The 5,375-nt window shown below is 52.8% G+C and overlaps 1 long non-coding RNA gene across 2 annotated transcripts; it reads right to left on the bottom strand.

Moving 5' to 3' along the window:
• Window positions 1–915: 915 nt before the first annotated feature.
• On the bottom strand, window positions 916–4,049 carry LOC144234231 (uncharacterized). 2 transcript variants are annotated; one of them, XR_013335894.1, is made up of 3 exons: window positions 3,886–4,049; window positions 2,351–2,559; window positions 916–1,347 (listed from the first exon to the last, which is right to left on the bottom strand). It is a non-coding gene; the product is annotated as an uncharacterized LOC144234231 (long non-coding RNA). The 2 variants fall into 2 exon arrangements; XR_013335893.1 differs by having other exon boundaries at window positions 2,351–2,471.
• Window positions 4,050–5,375: the final 1,326 nt, after the last annotated feature.

The following is a 5,375-nucleotide window of genomic DNA, read 5'->3' as shown; positions in this document are numbered from 1 at the left end:
CCACTGGAGCAATGAAAATTTTGAACTTGTAGAATGTCTCCAAGGAGATTTCTTGTTCCTTTTTTTTTTTTTTAAACGTTTATTTATTTTTGAGAGAGAGCAGAGTATGAGCAGGAGAGGGGCAGACAGAGAGGGAGACACAGAATCTGAAGCAGGCTCCAGGCTCTGAGCTGGCATCACAGAGCCGACGCAGGGCTCAAACCCACGAACCACGAGATCATGTCCTAGGCTGAAGTCAGACCCCCAACCTACCGAGCCCCCCAAGTGCCCTACATGTTGTGTCGTCTAAGGTTAGAACCGAGGGCAGAGGTTCGTTGCTAAGGTTAAAGGCCCTCGTGGTGAACTGCCTTGACAGCCTAACAATAGACTGAAAAGTAGAAAAGTTGCCGAGAGCTAAAGGGCCATCAATACTGAGAGGAGCTTGTACGTATCTCACCAGGGCCCCCAAGGTCCTATGATAGGGACCCTGCTCCTCTTTCCTACCTCATCTTCTATGACCGTTTGTCTTACTGCTTATGCTCCAGCCACACTGGCCTCCTTTTCAGGGCACCAAGCTTCTGCCCACCTCAGGACCTTTGCACTGGCTATTCCCTGTGCCTACAATGCTCTCCCCTTCAGATCTTTATTCAGTCCTCAGCTCATTGTTTTCTCCTCAGAAGGGCCCACCCAACTCTCCCATCTAACACCACCACCTTCCCCTCCCTATCAAAATAAAGCTCAATGTCCTTTACAGCACTTGCTGAGAGCTCATGTTTTCTTCCTTATCCTTTGTTTCTTTTTCTTCTGACTTCTCTAGTAAAACATGAATTCCATGAGAACAGGCACCCAGCACGTTAACTGCCAGATTGTCAGGATCCAGAACAGCACCCAGTGCATAGCAAGCGCTCAGTAAATATTTGATGAATAAATATGGAATTGACAAGGCCATTGACATTTATTGAGCACCTACTACTGCCAGGCACTGCGCTTATGTGGGTCATCTCATTCACTTGTTCTTAACACTCTTAAATGTTTCAGATCTAGGACTGAGATTCAAAGATCACAGGTGACTCACACTCCAGTCCCGGAGCTCGGAGGCGTGGGCCCAGGATTTGAGCCCACATGTCCTTGATCAGGCCCAGTGGGTTTCTGTTATTCTGGGCAGGCCTGGCCACACGCTCTCAGGAGATAAGAGGCATCCTCGGATGTCCTTAATGCCTCCCAGGCAGCCACTTCCCCGGCTTCGAGTTTCATCAACTTTCCCATTATTTTCCCGGGAGGATGTGCTTGGAGGCTGTGGAATCACAGAGGCACTGGGTGACATGAACAGGGATGCTTCTTCCCGCTCTGAGATGTGAGGATTGTTTCCTTCAGGAGAGGAAAGAAAATGGTATGATTTCCAAGTACATCGTCTGCCAGGCCTGCTTCAGGGACCCCGCTCCTGCCTACGTGGCTCACACTGCCTTCACACCGACCCTGCTCACACCGCCTTCACACCGACCCTACTCACACTGTCTTCACACCAACCCTGGCTGGGAGGCAGCTGTGTAGCCTTGCGTTGGTCTCTTTGCCCCTGGACCTCTGTTTTATCATCTGGAAAATGGGGATAATGACAATACCACCCTTGAACGGGCTGACTGAGAGGTCAGTGGGATGAAAGAGGGGCTGGGGTATTTGGTTGTAAGGCTTAAATCAAAGACATTTCCTTCAGCTAAATAGAAACACTTTGACCTCCATCCTGCGGGTGACCCCCTATCTCTGACTACAGCATCCTGGTGCCATAACATATCAATGGCTCATGAATTTGAAATCCCCTTCATCCCAAGTTCCCTCCCTTCCCGGCCATGTGATTTTAAATACATCCCTTCACCGGGCTGGGCCTCAGTTTTCTTATATGCCAGCCGAAATTCTTAAACTTCTTTAGCGAAGAAAAGCCATGTTGCAGTCCCCTTAATAGAGGTCTCTGGGTGATGCACCCAAGTTTGGAGGTGCCTACAGCTGCGGGAGAGGTTGGTGGGGAATATGACAGTTCTCCAAGAAATTTGGAAGGCAGGGGAAAGAGCCGCACAGGAAACATCACGTCATTGGCAAAGGTGCCAAGGAAATGTCAGAACAAAATGTGCTGGCTAAGATTTGGAGATGAACAATCCATTCCCGGCTGCCCTGAAGCAAATCCCCTCCGCTTCCCAGCATCCATCTCAGGCAGAGGAATGAGTCACTTTTCAGTTCTCTTCAGCACCGTGGACAGCACCCCCGGAGTCCCCACCCCCTTCCAGGCTCCCACCCAGGCCCCTCCGTGTACTAGGCATAGTGACTGGCACCACTGCCAAAGGAAGGGACGGCCCCGCTCCCCTCATCCCTGAGGACTCACCATCTGGTTCAAGGCAGGAGGGTGTCATGCAAGGAGAGCTCCCTCACACAGAGCTGGGCGGAGGGACCCTCCCAGCCAACATTGGACTCGGTTTCCATTCATGCGTTTGACTGCCGTGTGCCTGGTTGGGCACCAGAGATCGTGGAAGAAAAATACAGATGAATGAAGAGCGTGCCTGGCCTTGAAAAGCGTGGGGCTGGTGGAGACAGCTAGGAACCGATGGTTACAAGACTGATAAGCAAAATAGCTTGCGCTAATCGGGTGCTTGCTCTGAGCTAAGCATGGCCCTGGGGGCTTCACACATGATGTTGTAAGCTAACTCGCTACTGTGTTTAGTCTTGTTTTGCAGGTAGGGAACAGGGTCAGGTGACTTGCCCAATGTCACTTGGCGATGAAGGGCAGAGCTAGGATTTGACCAGGTGCTCAGGCTCCAGAGTCTGTGATGGAAGCCACAACCACACTCTATGATGTAGGGTGTGGAGGCAAGTGGATAAACTCAGAGGGGCAATGGAGAATTCCCAGGGGAGGTGAGACCTGGGCTGAATTTTCCCAGGTGAGGAAGTGGGGAAAGGGAAGAGACAACAGTCGTGTGAAGCCAGAGAAACACAGCACATTATGTTGGTTCCTTGTGGCTACAGCAAAGGGTGTGGGGACATGGGAGCGGGAGAAAGAGAGGTTACGGGCTCCCCAGAGGTGGGCTCTTGAGCTAAGCGTGGGAGGTGGGCTTTCTTCTGAAAAGAGAAAGCAGAGGGTTTCAAGCCTTGAAAGAAGGGGTTCACATTTGTCTTCTGGAAAGTGGCTGACAGTGTTTTGGGGGGTGGAGTGGACAGGGACCATTGGAAGGTGGGATGGCCAGCCAGGGGGCTGCTGAAGAAAATCAGGTGAAGGAGAGCAAGGGGAGGCGGGGAGGAGGCAGTGGAGTGGAGAGTGTGACCACAAGAGCCCTTGAGGAGGACATGACCTTGTGGGTAAGACCACGGGCCCTGGCTGCACACCCTAGGGTTCATCCCAAGATGAGGTGCGAGGAAGCCGCTGTTGACTTTAAAGCTCATGCACTTTGCTCCTGAGCCCCTCTTGCTCAAGACCTAGGTGCTTTTACTTCATGTACAATTCTGACAGGGTCGGGGGTCTGATTCCCCAATGCAAAGTGGGTTAGGGGTGGGAAGTTTTACAGGATGGGGGAACTGTTAAGAGGTGGGCGCGCTGTTAGTTAGCAATGAGGGATGCTGGCTGACGTTAAGAGACCAAAACTTTTTTTTAAAGCATAACAAAGTGGTCTCAGTAAACTTCAAAGCATCAATACAACTTATATGAATGGATACTCTATTTAATAAAGCAGAGAAATAGTTCATATTTTTAAAAATATTGCTACCCAAAGGCTAAAATATAATTTGATAACTTGAGTAATTAATAGAGCAAACCCTCAGCTCTGCAGATTGACTGGTTGCCCCTGGGATCCAGGGAACCAAGACCTTTGGGTGCGTCGCCTGCTTTTCAAAGCACCTTTCAGAACCTTGTCCCACCCATCAGCTCACCTGACCCTCACAGCCCCTCCAGGAGGAAACTGGGTAGAGGGGACACCCCCGTGTCACAGGTAAAGAGACTCATGCTCCTGTCCAAACAGTTCTTCATCCTCAGGGTCAGGCCCGAGCCCAGGTCTCCGAATCGGCGCCTGGAACTCCGGCGCGAGTCGGCCTCCCTGTTCGTCCCTCCCTTCCGGGACAGGCCACGCCCACCCACAGGTGCGCGAAACCTGCTGCTGCTGATTGGCTGGTGACATGGCACAGACATCATTTGCATACCCACCAGCCAATCAACACCCAGTCCTCCTGCAGACACTCTATCTCTCTAGTCTCACTGGGACCGAGTTCTGACGATCCGGACAATCACCCGCCTTGTGCGGGACGCTCACTGTGGCCAGGGTGCTCCGCCGGCTTTGCGTGGGTTCTCGCACTGAAGGGGCACCCCCGGCTGCGGTGGGACTGCTCTCGTTCCCACTCCTCAGATTAAAGAGCTTCCGAAGTTTCGCTTCCTCACCTTCCGTAAGGGTGGTCTGGCGGCGACCACTGTCACCTTACTGGGCCAGGGTTGACTGGCCTCTGGCTGGCTAGCCAGTGTGCGCTTCCTCCCGCACCGCTCCATGTGTCTCCGCCACCCCCACCCAAGCTGCGCCCCGGGAAGACGACCTTACCTGACGGAGAAGGATCGTTCCTTGGGCAAGTAGCTGCGCTCCCCTGCTGGCACAGCCCACGGACATCCGGCTCTCAAGTCCGTTCGTAAGAGACCTAGTCCTGTTTCCGAGGTTCAGATACATCCCAACGAGGTGCTGCGTCCAGGGAGGGAGGGAAGCAAGCAAGGAAGGAAGGGAGGGAGGGAGGAAGGAAGGAAGGAAGGAAGGAAGGAAGGAAGGAAAAAAGAAGGAGGGAGGGAGGGAAGGAAGGAAGGAAGAAGGAAGGGAAAAGGAAGGAAGGGAGAAGGAAGGAAGGAAGGACGGAGGGAGGGAAGGAAGGAAGAAGGAAGGAAAGAAGAAGAAAAAAAGAAAGAGGGAGGGAAAGAAGGGAGAAGGAAGGAAGGGAGAAGGAAGGAAGAAGGAGGGAGGGAGAGAGGGAGGAGGGAAGGAAGGAAGGAAGGAAGAGGGAGGGAGGGAGGGAGGAAGAAGGAAGGAAGGAAGAGGGAAAAAAGAAGGAGGGAGGGAGGGAAGGAAGGGAGGGAGGGAGGGAAGGAAGGAAGGGAGGGAGGAAGGAGCGAACGAACGAATGAACGAACGAATTTAAGGATTTGGCCAAGGTTACACAGGTGAGTGGTAGAGAAGAAATTTGAATCCAAGAGTGTTTGACTCCAAATACCGGGCTCTTAGCAGCCCGGGTGCGTTCCCACAGGGGTACACAGGGGCCCCACAGGACTCTCGCCTGAGAAGACAGCTCCTTCTGGCCNTGAGGGCATATGCCAGGTCCTTAGACCTGGAAGGCCACCTGTAGAGCCTTCTGGGGAGCCCTGAGCTGAGGCCCCAAGGTGGGACTGGGTC

This window comes from Crocuta crocuta, unplaced genomic scaffold, assembly GCF_008692635.1.
Source record: "Crocuta crocuta isolate KB4526 unplaced genomic scaffold, BGI_CrCroc_1.0 scaffold330, whole genome shotgun sequence".
NCBI classification, from domain to species: domain Eukaryota; kingdom Metazoa; phylum Chordata; class Mammalia; order Carnivora; family Hyaenidae; genus Crocuta; species Crocuta crocuta.
Note: the sequence above shows the minus strand (reverse complement) of the source record. Positions and strands in the feature narration are given on the sequence as shown.